Genomic DNA, 12,283 nt, shown 5'->3' with positions numbered 1-12,283 from the left:
GGTAAATGACCTACAGACTCTCAAACACAGGTAGACATTCAGAGGCATGATAATGTAGACAATGAATGCTTAAGAAATATTTATTAAGTGATATTAAATGTTTATTAAGTGACTAAAGCAGAGAGTGTAAAGATTCAGATAAAACCCTCTGCTAGCAGTGATGGTGAGCCTAAACTAGGAAGATAAATGGTAATAAGAATATCACATCCTAATTTTAGCTTGATATGACTATGTTTAGTATTTTTGTAGATTTTCTTGAGCCATGGATCATTTTTTCATTAATAAGTGAAGAAAATATAACAGAAACTTTAATACCTTACCTAAAGTCTTCCATTTAGTAAGATGATAGTTGAAATTAAAGTTGGCTTTCTCTGTGTTTAGCTCTAAATCCTTTGTAAGAGATACTGAGAAGATGTGGATGTAGTAAGGAATACTAGTGTTCGGATGAAGGGAAGTCTTTCTTCACTGAAATGCCTTTGGCAGCAGCAACATCTTACATTTGTGAAAATATGCCATCTATGATAAGGTGAGTGGTCCCACCGAAGAGCATGAGAGCCAGACCACATCTGGAGCCCATCGTCTATTCCAATTATTTTAAATCTTAATGCTTAGGAAGGGAAATGTGGGAATTTGTTTTGGTGGTTAAAATCCTGAAAATCAGGGACTCGACAGATAGCTCAGCAGTTGAGAGCACATGTTGCTCTTTCAAAGAATCAGGTTTGATTTTCATTATCAGGCAGACCACAACCATCTGTAATTCGAACTCCAGGGCACCTGACACCTCTGGCCTCTGTGGGTGCCTGCACTTGTGTGTACATACCCACATGAAGACATATACACAATTCAAAATAATAAAAACAAACCTTAAAACAGTTCTGAAAATCATGACTTTACAACGAGCAATCGAAGGAATTAAAAATGTTTATCCTAGAAACTGCACATATGCTTGCGTGTATGTAGGTGGTGGTTTGAAAGAAAATGACCCTCAAAGGGAGTGAGTAGCACTATTAGGAGGTGTGGCTTTGTTGGAATAGGTGTGGTCTTGTTGGAGGAAGTGTGTCACTTTGGAGGCAGGCTAAGTAACACCGAGTATCTCAGACCATGTCCTGCTGCCTGTGAGTCAAGATGTAGACCTCTCAGCTACTTTTCCAGCATCATGTCTGCCTGCACTCCGCTGTGTGGCACCTTGATGATAATGAACTAAATCACTAGCACAAATAATAAAAACCCAGAGACCAATTAATATCCGTTCAAGATGAAGATCAGAAGAGCAAAGCAGCCAAGTCACTAGAGAGTTCTTACCTCTGTCAAGGCTCAGACAAAGGGGTGATCCTGTCCTCAACGTGACTGTAGACTGCAATTCTCTCCACCAAACCTCAGATTGCAGACTGAGACTCTAAGCTGCTGTCTCCTCCTGTCTTAAATTCCTCTCTAGTGCTGGGATTGAAGGCGTGCACCACCACTGCCCTGCCTCTTTGGCTAGCTAGTGTTGCTGCTTGGGTTAAAGGTGGGTGCTACCACTACCTGGCCTGTATGGCTGACTAGTATAGCTAGCTTTGCACTCTGATCTTCAGGTAAGCTTTGTTTATTAAAACAAAATAAAATACCCCTATATTTTCCTCTTTTGTCTAAAATAAAAAGGAAGCTATAACTAATTTAAGAAAACTATATACAATAAGTACAATAACTATATACAATATTTACAGTCAACAAGTACATCAACAATGTCTAGTCCATTTGCATTTGACAAATTCAGAGAAAATATTCAATTAGCTATCCTATTTTGAAGAGTCCAAAGTCTTGGACCTAATTTACTTTCTATCATATTTGCATTATCATCCAAAACTATCCTTTGATATCTCTCAATCTTATATACCTTATACCTGTTTAGTCATTTCTGAGTCTCGTAAATAAGGAAAACTAGCTCTAACTATCTAGTATTTAACTACCTCAGACACCTGAGAAGGAAATAATATTAACTGAGTAAGCAGGAAGTATAAGCAAGGAACTTTTTAAAAATGTGAGAAATGACAGAAACAGCTGACTGCCTAGACAGCCACCCAAAGTTCTCTGCAACCCTGGAGCATCCATCTTCAGCCTTAAAGCCTAGAATATTCAACAAATTTTTCCATGAAGCAGGGTTTTCGAAGAACTGTCCTGCCTTGTCTTGAAAATGTTTGGGAGTCACTCTCTTTTGTATCCTCCTGCTTGTCCAGTTAGGACAGCATACTATCAGCAGTCGAGGCTGCCCAGTGACTTATCTTTGCCACAAAGAAAGTAAACCCCATGTAGAGTTTCTTTGATGCCCATTATCTTCTCTGAAGTAGATTGGTGCTGCCAGAAGCAGGTATATCTCACTGTCACTAAAAAAAAAAAAACCTCTTATTAAAACATCTTAAATGCCATATTCTATAGTGTTTGAAGAAAACCTCTATTTAAAATATATTTCTGCTTGATTTTGGAAATATATATAAGATGACTACAAGTTTGATTGTAATAGGTGACTAGCTACTAACCTTTATTTTCTTATTGTTCTAAAAAGTTAGTAAGAACAACTTTCAAGAACTAGAAATTTGCAATACATTGTTAAATGAGCTGTCTAGGTACAATACCTTGAACAAGATTAGAAGTTTGTTTCAACAAAATTAATCTCAAATTTGTATTAATATACAAAAACTGTATACAGTATCCAAAAGTCCAATCCAATGTAAAGTATTAAACTAGCAGTTTTTAAAGTAAATTCAATAATCTACCTTTTTGTCTCATCATATCTATATCCTTCATTTTTTCTTTTCAGAGTAGATTAAAAAATTCTACCCCTTTATCCTATCATATCTGGACCCAAACATATCTGCATGAAAACAAGAACTCTGAATCTAATATCCTTTGTTCAACTTTCCTCTTGACTGTAAGCAATAACAACTTGCAACCAACCCCTAAACAATGACAAATATCTATAACCCACTGAATAACTAAAAACCACCCAAACCACCTCTTGCGAATGTGGGTATCATAGTCTTAAATTTACTTCCTGCTCCCTGAGAGGCAATGATATAATTAGGGGATTCTGAAAAAAAAATGAGTTAATTGTTAAATCTTGGGAGAGGTAGCTTTATCATTTATTAATCAGACTCTGCGTATTGGAAGAATGCATGACTTATTTAGGCCCTGGCTAGAGTAGTCTATGAGGCTAGGTCATCTCAGCTTGAAATTGTTCTGAACAATTTATTCCAAAGTCAATCTTGAGACAGTATTTTTTCAGCTTAGTGGTATTATCATTGTCCTGGAGGAATTGTGGAGCCCCATCCATTTTATGGAGACTTCAGAGGTCACTGTTAGGCAGGTTCATGGTTCCCTACAAAAAACTGATAGAAACTCAAGATCAAAATCATGTATAGAAAGTTAGATGAAACAGTTTTCTAGATCAAATTAGTTACTATGCATTAATATCCTGACAGAAAGTTTAAAATATTTATGCATGTATATGTACACACACACACACACACACAGAGAGAGAAAGAGAGAGAGAGAGAGAGAGAGAGAGAGAGAGAGAGAGAGAGAGAGAGAGAAAGATAACTTTAACTTTTTGTCAGGATGTTAATATGTATATGTATGTGCTGCAGGAGAATTATCTGTATTCTGTCAATCATGTATTTTTAATAAAACGCTGATTGGCCAGGCAGGAAGTATAGGTGGGTCAACCGGACAGGAAGTAGAGGCAGAACGATGAGAACAGGAATATTCTGGGAAGCAGAAAGCTCCCTCTGCCATTCCTGCACAGATCACCAAAGAGGCAGCATGTAACTTGCCTAGCTGAGAAAGGTACTGAGCCATGTGGCTAATGTAGATAAAGATAATGGGGTAACATAAGTTATAAGAGTTAATAAGTAGCCTGACCTAATGGACCAATCAATTTATAATCTTATGGAGTCCTGTGTGTGATTTTCCTTGGGAGTTACCGACTGTGGGGTACCAGGCAGGACAGAAACCCCAACAAGCCGGCCTCTCATGTTACATGTATGTATACTATATAACATACATATATAACATGTGTATATATAATATGTAATTAACATATACACATTAATCTTATAAAAATTTGGGATTATATTTATATTGATTTTATTATATTTATATATTTAGAAAAGCTGTTAAAGAGTCAATATAAAACCAAAAGATTATGAGATTAGTGGCAATAAAATAATCCTTGAATATTTATTTCTTTGCTGTCCCATATCAGGGACATAAGACAGAGATTTTGTATTTCACTTTAATAAGCATGCTTGGGGTTAGAGAATGAAAGAGCCACAATCAAATTCCAAAGCCAGCTTTAATTTTCAAATGGACTTGGACTACAAAAAGACAATTTGTACTTATTTGTGTTTCAATAAAAAAATCTTGACTGAAGATCAGAGTGCAAAGCTAGCTGCACTAGTCATCCATACAGGCCAGGTACTAGTGTCACACACCTTCAATCCCAGCAGCCACACTAACTAGCCCTAGATGCAGGGCAGTAGTGGTACATGCCTTTAATCTCAGCATTAGAGCAGAAGGTTAGAATGTAACCTAGAGTTTACTCCTGGGATATTTTGGTGAAGAAAGTTGCTGTTAAGGGATTGCATGAATCTCTAAAGAGACTTTAAACTTTGGACTTATAAACATTATTGAGACTCTGATAGACTAAATTGAAATTGGACTAAACACATTTTGCATTATGATAGTGTTACAAGCATTTTGGGGTCAGAAAGTAGAGTCTGATGGTTTGAAAGGAAATAGGAGGTGTTGCCTTGTTGGAGGAAATATGTCATTGTGGAGGTGAGCTTTGAAATCTCACATATATTCAAAGTATGACCAGTTCTCAGACTACTTCTTGTTGTCTGTGAGTGAAGATGTAGAACTCTCAGCCACTTTGTCAGCATAATGTCTGCCTGCAAATCTCTATGTTGTACCATGATCATAATGGAGTAAACTTCTGAAAATGTTAGCCACCCCAACTAATTGTTTTCCTTTATAAGAGTCTCTCTGGTAATGGTGTCTATTCATAGCAATAGAAACCCTTAGAAAGGCAATCTATATGTACACACACACACACACAAACATACATACATCTATCACAGGATGGAAGCTGAAGCGAGTAAATAAAATAAGTTTGTTGTTTCTTAATTTTGAATGCTGTGAGGTCAAAGAGCTCAAACTTGCAACTCCAGAGCCAGAATATCTTAAAAGTTAATTTTTAACACAATAGAAAGGAAAGTTTTGAAATATTGCTGAAAATTCCATGATTTTTGTGAACTGAACCATCAAAATTATTAAGCAAACAGGCTACAGGGAGCCAGGGCTATCATAGAAAAGGTCTTGGTAAGGAGTGTAAGTCAGTGGCTCAGTACTTTGTCTAGCATATTTAGTCTCAGGATTTCATTCTGAGTGTCAAAAATTGAAGCAGGAACAATAACAAAATCTGTGCGGATGAAGTTCTTGGCTCAGGTGCTAGAAATGTGGCGTTGTACACCTTCCCAAGTGTTCAGAAGTCAGCACTGAACTACTTCTTCATTTACCGCATGAAAAGCAGTTGGGTGGTTTATTACCTATGTCCTCTGTGGTATTTTGAAACTCCTTCAGTTTATCTGGAAAGCAAGTACTAGAGATGTCTGGGGCCATGTAGGTAAGGCAGGATTCCTGAAACCATAAATAGGATGACCACCAGAACCATGAACTACATAATAACACTCAAGGTGAAAACAGGGGCCATTCTGAATGTATGGACCACGTACAAGACAGCTGGAGTCTTAGCTTCTCCTTCAAGATAGCAGAACTCACAAATTCTTTCTCCAAATCTGTATCTCTACTGGCATCTGTATTCTATTGGCAATGCTAACTGTGATATCAAACAGAACATGTTATATTTGTATAATGTGTTGCTAACATAGAAATGCTGCTACATTGTCTACCATATATGGAAGTTATCTATTGCTTGCCTAGTGGTAGGAAGAAGTTGATGACTGGAGGATAGAAGCTTCTGGAATGATAGTCACCACATGTGACTACTGAATGTTTGAAGCACAGCTAGTCTGAATTGAGTTTGGCCCTAAGTTTAAACCTCATTGTCCCCCTGTTGTAGGAGGACTGCTTGACCGCTTGTTCGTTTCCCAGCCACTCAGACCAGAAATGATCACATAGAAATGATATTATTTGCAATACTGTTTGGCCAATAACTTAAGTGTATTTCTGGAAAACATATCTTAAATTAACCCATCTCCATTAATCTGTGTATCACCATGAGGCTGTGGCTTACTGGATAAAGTTCCAGCATTTGTGTCCTGTGGGGCTACTTGGCTTCTCTTCACTTGGCCTTCTTTCTCTCAGCATTCAGCTTAGTTTTCCCCACCCAGCTCTTCTCTATTCTATCACAGACCAAAAAGAGCTTCTTTATTAACACACAGCATATAGAAGGAAATCCCACATCACCTCCCTTTTTCTGTTTGAGTAAAAAGGAAGGTTTTAATTCATTGTAAGAAAACTCTTATTCATTTCCCAATCACCTAGACTTCCAAAATAATCACACAGAAACACTGTGACCCATTTAGAGGTCTTTTCCATCTAAATCTGTCCTTATTGTGTATCTGTAATCCTTTTCTGACCAGAAGTACTTCTTAAAATGATAAGCGCTTTTTAAAAATTTAAGCAGCATCATTACTAGGAGTAATATGGCCCTGCCTGCTTGATCCACTCAGTCCTACATGGCAGAAGTCTGTTAGTGCCTGAGACTGCTAGGTGGGAGCCATCCTCACCACCTCAACTCTGATAACCAGCTGGTCCATGCTGCCACCAAGTAACTTGCAGCACACTGCCCATAAATCTCATTTAAATACTTGGCAGCCTCCTGAAAGAGCCAGTTCACACTGGCAGCACAGTCCAGAAAACTGCCATTTCAAAGTTGTGCAGCTTTTTTCTGCTACTGCTGAATTAGGAAAACCTCTCTGAAAGGAGCCATGACATTAAACTGTGCTTAACTCTGTTTTTACTTTCTTTCTTTTTTTTTTTTCCTAGAATTTTTTTCCAAACTCTCTCAGAATTTAAGTGGATTTTAGTTGGCCATGTTGGCACCAATGTGTTGCAGGAGGGCTGCTTGGTCACTTGTTTGCTTCCCAGCTGCCCAAACCCAAAATAATCACATAGAAACCATGTTATTTGCAATACTGCTTGGCCAATATCTTAAGCATATTTCTGTCTAACTCATATCTTAAATTAACCCATTTCCATTAATCTGTGTATCGCCATGAGGCTGTAGCTTACTGGGTAAACTTCCGGTGTCTGTCTCTGGTGGGACTACATGGGTTCTTCTCACTATGCCTTCTTTCTCCCAACATTCAGTTTAGTTTTCCCTGCCTAGCTCTACTTTACATTATCACAAGCCAAAAATAGCTTCTTTATTAACCAATGGTATTCACAGCATACAGAGAGGAATCCCACATCAACCCCCACACTATGTTTCAAACAGTAACGTGAAAAAAAAATACTGAACTACCTTATTAATGATCTGTATGTTGATTCTACACTGAAATAATCGTATTAATTTGACATTTTAAGTGTTTAAGTATAACAAATGTAAGTTTAGAACTGCATATGCGATTCATATTTTGTTCTCATTAGGCATCATTGAACTCTGGTACTATTATTTCACGTATTTATGCAGCTTAGGTTTCCTCCCAGTAGGGTGGTCTTAGTAAAGTTGAAATTTTTATATAGGGTAATGCAAGATACTCCAAAATCAAATTTTTGGTGACCTTAAAGCTACATTGACTTTTTAAAAATGGAACGTTGGTAACCATTAAGTCGCACCCAACTTCATTTGCTGTGATCTGCTGTAATTACCTGCAAGTCATAAGTCTACAGATTCAAAAGAAAGGAATAGATTGTATAGCTACATAAGGCATGGGGTGCTGTTGCAATCATCTTAGAAAATATGACCTTCTACTCTAACCACCTGAGTGAACCAAGAGTTAATAAAATCTCCTCTTTCTGATTCACAAATCTATTTCTTAACTTTCTATTTTTCTAAATGGCTGTAAAGTTGCTTCTAGGACATGAGATATCTCAAAGGTTAAATCAACGTTATCAACATTTGTCTATAGTCAAATCAATGCAATTGGTCCAGAGGCTTCCTGGTAAAAGCACCATTGTAGAACTGATCGATTATTGAGTTTTATTGCCCTTGAAGCATCAACAGGGAATGGCCAGTGCAAAGTTAGTTTAGAGGCTCAGTTGCATCATTTCCCTTGATCGTCCACTTTGAAAACTGGTTTCTCAGATGATTCATTTGAACACTTACTAATAAAATAAATACCATTTTCTTTTAAAATTATTTAATAATTTATTTGCCAGTGATTGGATACTTATTGATAACCTGTTCCAAATTTGCTTAATCTTCCCTAACCTTTCCATAAATGAAATGACATCTAGAGCGTGACTTCTTGAGTCTGTCATATTTCACTGGGTTATTCATGGCTACACCTTCTAAAATGCCCATCAGTAGGGGGAGAACATGAAACAACATCATTATCAACAAAAACATAAATCCAAAAGAGAAACAAACCAACCTCCAGTGTTTGCAACCAGTAACAGGAACCTGCACTACCACTTATCATGGCCGGCTTCTTATTCCAGTTCATGCAGTACCTACAACACTTCAGAAGGTTTCTCTTACACTTCTGAATGGGACCAGATCCACATGACTGAGCAGTAGGCAGAAGTGGGCTGATTTTTATGGCACAGACAGAGGAAGTTCAGTTCATTCTTAACATTTGCTTTTAAAATGGCAAAGGTTCTCAAAAAAATCCTGAAAATAGCATGTGTGTCAAAGCCCTTGGAAAGGATGTTCACTTAGAAGACAGGCCCTTTAGCCTGTGGATACTTTGGCTGTTATTCCTTTTTCTTCCATAAACAAAGAACCATAGAGAACTTGGAATGACCTCAAATTAATCTTCCAGAGAAATAGGCTACAACCAAACGAACTAGAAAGAACATTTGGCAAAATAACTCTAGGTCATGCTAAAGCAAACTCCTTCCTTGTTGATTTACTGAGTAAAACTTGGTCCAGGTAATTCTATTCACACAAGAAATAGCAGACTGTCTCAGATAGACAGTTTCTATCTTCTATCTTTTTTAGCTTCAAAATATTTATAGATTAATTGGGCAATTGCCACCATCCATTGTTTTCATGTATATACTACAGACCTACACTAAGGTTAATTTTAATTATATGCTTCTCAAATAAGGTTTCCATCTGCTTGAATAGTCAATGTCTTAAAACTAAAGATGAGATGGATAATAAAGAGATTAAGATTGTGTGACCTGGTGTAAGACTCCTGAGGGTCAAATAAAAACTTACTGTTCATTAATTCTGTAATCTTGATCAAGTCTTTAATGGTACAGTTTAAAAGATGAGCATCTGATATCATAGTGCTATGAGCTGTATAGGAAAAATTCTTGGGACAGTGTCTAGTGTGAGCTCAATCAACTCTAGGCTTTATACCTTCTACTCCCCTTTTGATAATTAATTATTTATTGGCAAGCTAACATAAAATTTAAAAACTAAAATCTTATTTAAATACTATATTTTATGTTATCATTGTATTATCATTTAAATCCACATGGAGAAAAGGAGAGATGAAAATTCTGTTTTACCTGATTTTTTTTTTCTGGAGGAAAACTCACCCAAGTGATGAGATTTCTTTCCCAGAACCAAGACTGAGATACTTGAAGAATTCTCAAAAAATTTTAGATGAATTTGAATGCATGAAGTCAACTTCACCTCAGATCAAAATAAAGCCATGATTAACACATCAACTTCAATTCTGAAACTTTTCCTCTTTCTGGTTGGAAGGATTTTCCTTTCATAATTAATAGAGTTCTAGAATCGCCTGAACAGGGTGTGCTATGACCCAGTTTGGTGTTTACTGTGTACCAGGGTATTCTCACTTGCTCAAAAGTTCTCTCACCTCATGCTCACAGCCAGAAGACGAGTTAGCTTTCATTTTGAACAAGAGAGAGTCCAAGGCCAATAGGAACTAGTTACCATGATTTTTTTTAACCTAAATTTCAAATGTTTTATTATTTCCTGGATAACAAATAAGTTAAGCATGGTAGAAAGAAGAAAGAGTAAACTGAGGGAAGGGGAGAATAGAGATGGCGGAAGAAAGTACTTCCGAAGGAACTATGAAAGCCTGGCCTGTTTATCCCTTTTGCTCTCCTGGAAGACAGATTCTGTGTACATTAAAACCTCCTCAAAGCCTGTCCTGCTAGTTAAATTGTTAGAGGGTCAGAAGTTGTACCCTAAACAAATTTCAGCTTGAGCAGTTTGATACTTTTGGTCTTTTTGTTTTGTTTTTGTTTGTTTGTTTGCTTGTTTGTTTTCTACACACTGATACATAAAAGACATTTCAAAGATATGAAGGAATTCTGGAAAACCTGTTTCAAATAGTTATCTGAGTTGTTTGATTTGAAAACAAAGGGGTTTGGTGTTCACCAACTAAAAGAAACAATGAAGCAAGCAAGCAAATCCCTAAGCTTTCCCCTAAGAAAGCACTTGGGGACTTGCTGTCTTATTCACTCCAAGGTAGTATCAAAGCAAAAGGTAAGTAGAATATTGTGTTTGAGACTAAAGGGAACATCTGAACAAACAAACAAAAACAAACTAATCAAACAAGCAAAAGCTTAGGAATTCCAACTTGTTTTGCAAAATGTTTTTGAATGATGGGCCATTGGTTACAGTAACTGAGTCCAAAGCGTCTTTGTCTTTGCCACACCGGTATTTACTCTGATTTAGAATTAGACCAGGCTGTCTTCCTCCTGCCAAACATGTAGCCAACAGGCCCCAGAGCTCACCCAAGGGGTGAGAACCAGAGCATCAGAAAGCTTACAAATATCGAGGGGATGTTCACAGAGGTTGCTTGTGGTGATTTACTTAACATGAACTCATAGGTGACAGTTTCTTTCCACACCTTCTTCAAAGCTCCAGGAAAACGGCAAAAACAGGAAAATCAAAGATGTGTTCTGGCTGTTTTGGTTCATCTGAGTCTTCATTCTTGGTGGCCTAGGTTAGCTTGACAAGTTCTATAGTGGAAAGGCTCTCCATCTCGGAAAATTCTTAATAAGTGGTCATTTGGCTTATCCCTCCCGCTCTTGGCCTGACAATGGAATGAGATTTTACTGATGGAAGTGGCCTATGACTGGAGAATGTCCTGGTTGAACTTGATGAGTTCATGCTGGTTATCGCCTTGGATGAACATGATTAACACTGTGAGCAAGCACCAAGGTGGGTACCCATGGGAAGGAAAAACAAGGTGGCATAGTCTGAGCATGCAAAGAATAAAAGACTTTTCATTTTTAACTTTTTCAAAAACAACCTTTTCTGAGAAGGGAGGCATGCTTTCAAAGGTCTCAGTTCATCAAAGACGTATGTAGAATGGTCCTTTGCTAAGTATCTTTCTCCTAAAGCAGGCAAACGATGCTTGGTTTTCAGTTTAAATCACTACTTAAGAGATACTCTATTTGGGCTAGTCTACACTGGGATGGCCACTTCAGAAGGACAAACTCTTAGATTATGTGGAAGTCTAACTCTACGCAGAGTCTCTAGAGAAAACAGCAGCTCTAAGCATACTGGCAGCCTCATACCCAGCCCTGCACTCTGCACAGACGCTCTGGCTAAATCATTGAGTCTGTTTCCTTCTTTTCAAAAGCGGGAGAGCCTGACCCGTCTACTTCCTAGTGACAGTCATTTCATGTGACATACGTAGAACACAGCGGAATCTAAGAAAGCACTAAAATTGACTGTTGGCTGCTGTGACCTTTAGGAGTCTGCGGTGTGAGCTCACTTGGCAAACTGTATTCTGCCTACTGGAAGAGAACATATTCTGTAGGAAGGAGATGGAAAATAGAGGAATCCTGATTATAAAGACTAAGTCTTGGGGGATGGTGCCAGGAAATGCATTTGGACATCCAAAGGCCAAGATAGAGAGCTGCAGGGCTAAGCTGATGATCTTTGGTGTCCATGAGATATGGCATCTGGGGCTTTAAATGGTGAAGGCAAGATAGATAAACAAAGTGAGAGAAGGCAGTTAAGTGTGTTTACCTGAACTATAGCTTCTCCAAGGACCAAGTTGCGCAAACAGATTTAAACTCTGTTCCTGTGAAGCAGCAAGTATTGGCCAGCTCTTAGGGTAAGCAGCTGGTGGAGGACTAAGTGTGAATCTGTGAACAATGAATAAACAGCTCAAAGTCCACG

Source organism: Myodes glareolus, chromosome 4 (genome assembly GCF_982192425.1).
Source record: "Myodes glareolus chromosome 4, mMyoGla1.1, whole genome shotgun sequence".
NCBI lineage: Eukaryota > Metazoa > Chordata > Mammalia > Rodentia > Cricetidae > Myodes > Myodes glareolus.
This window is presented reverse-complemented; position numbering follows the sequence as displayed.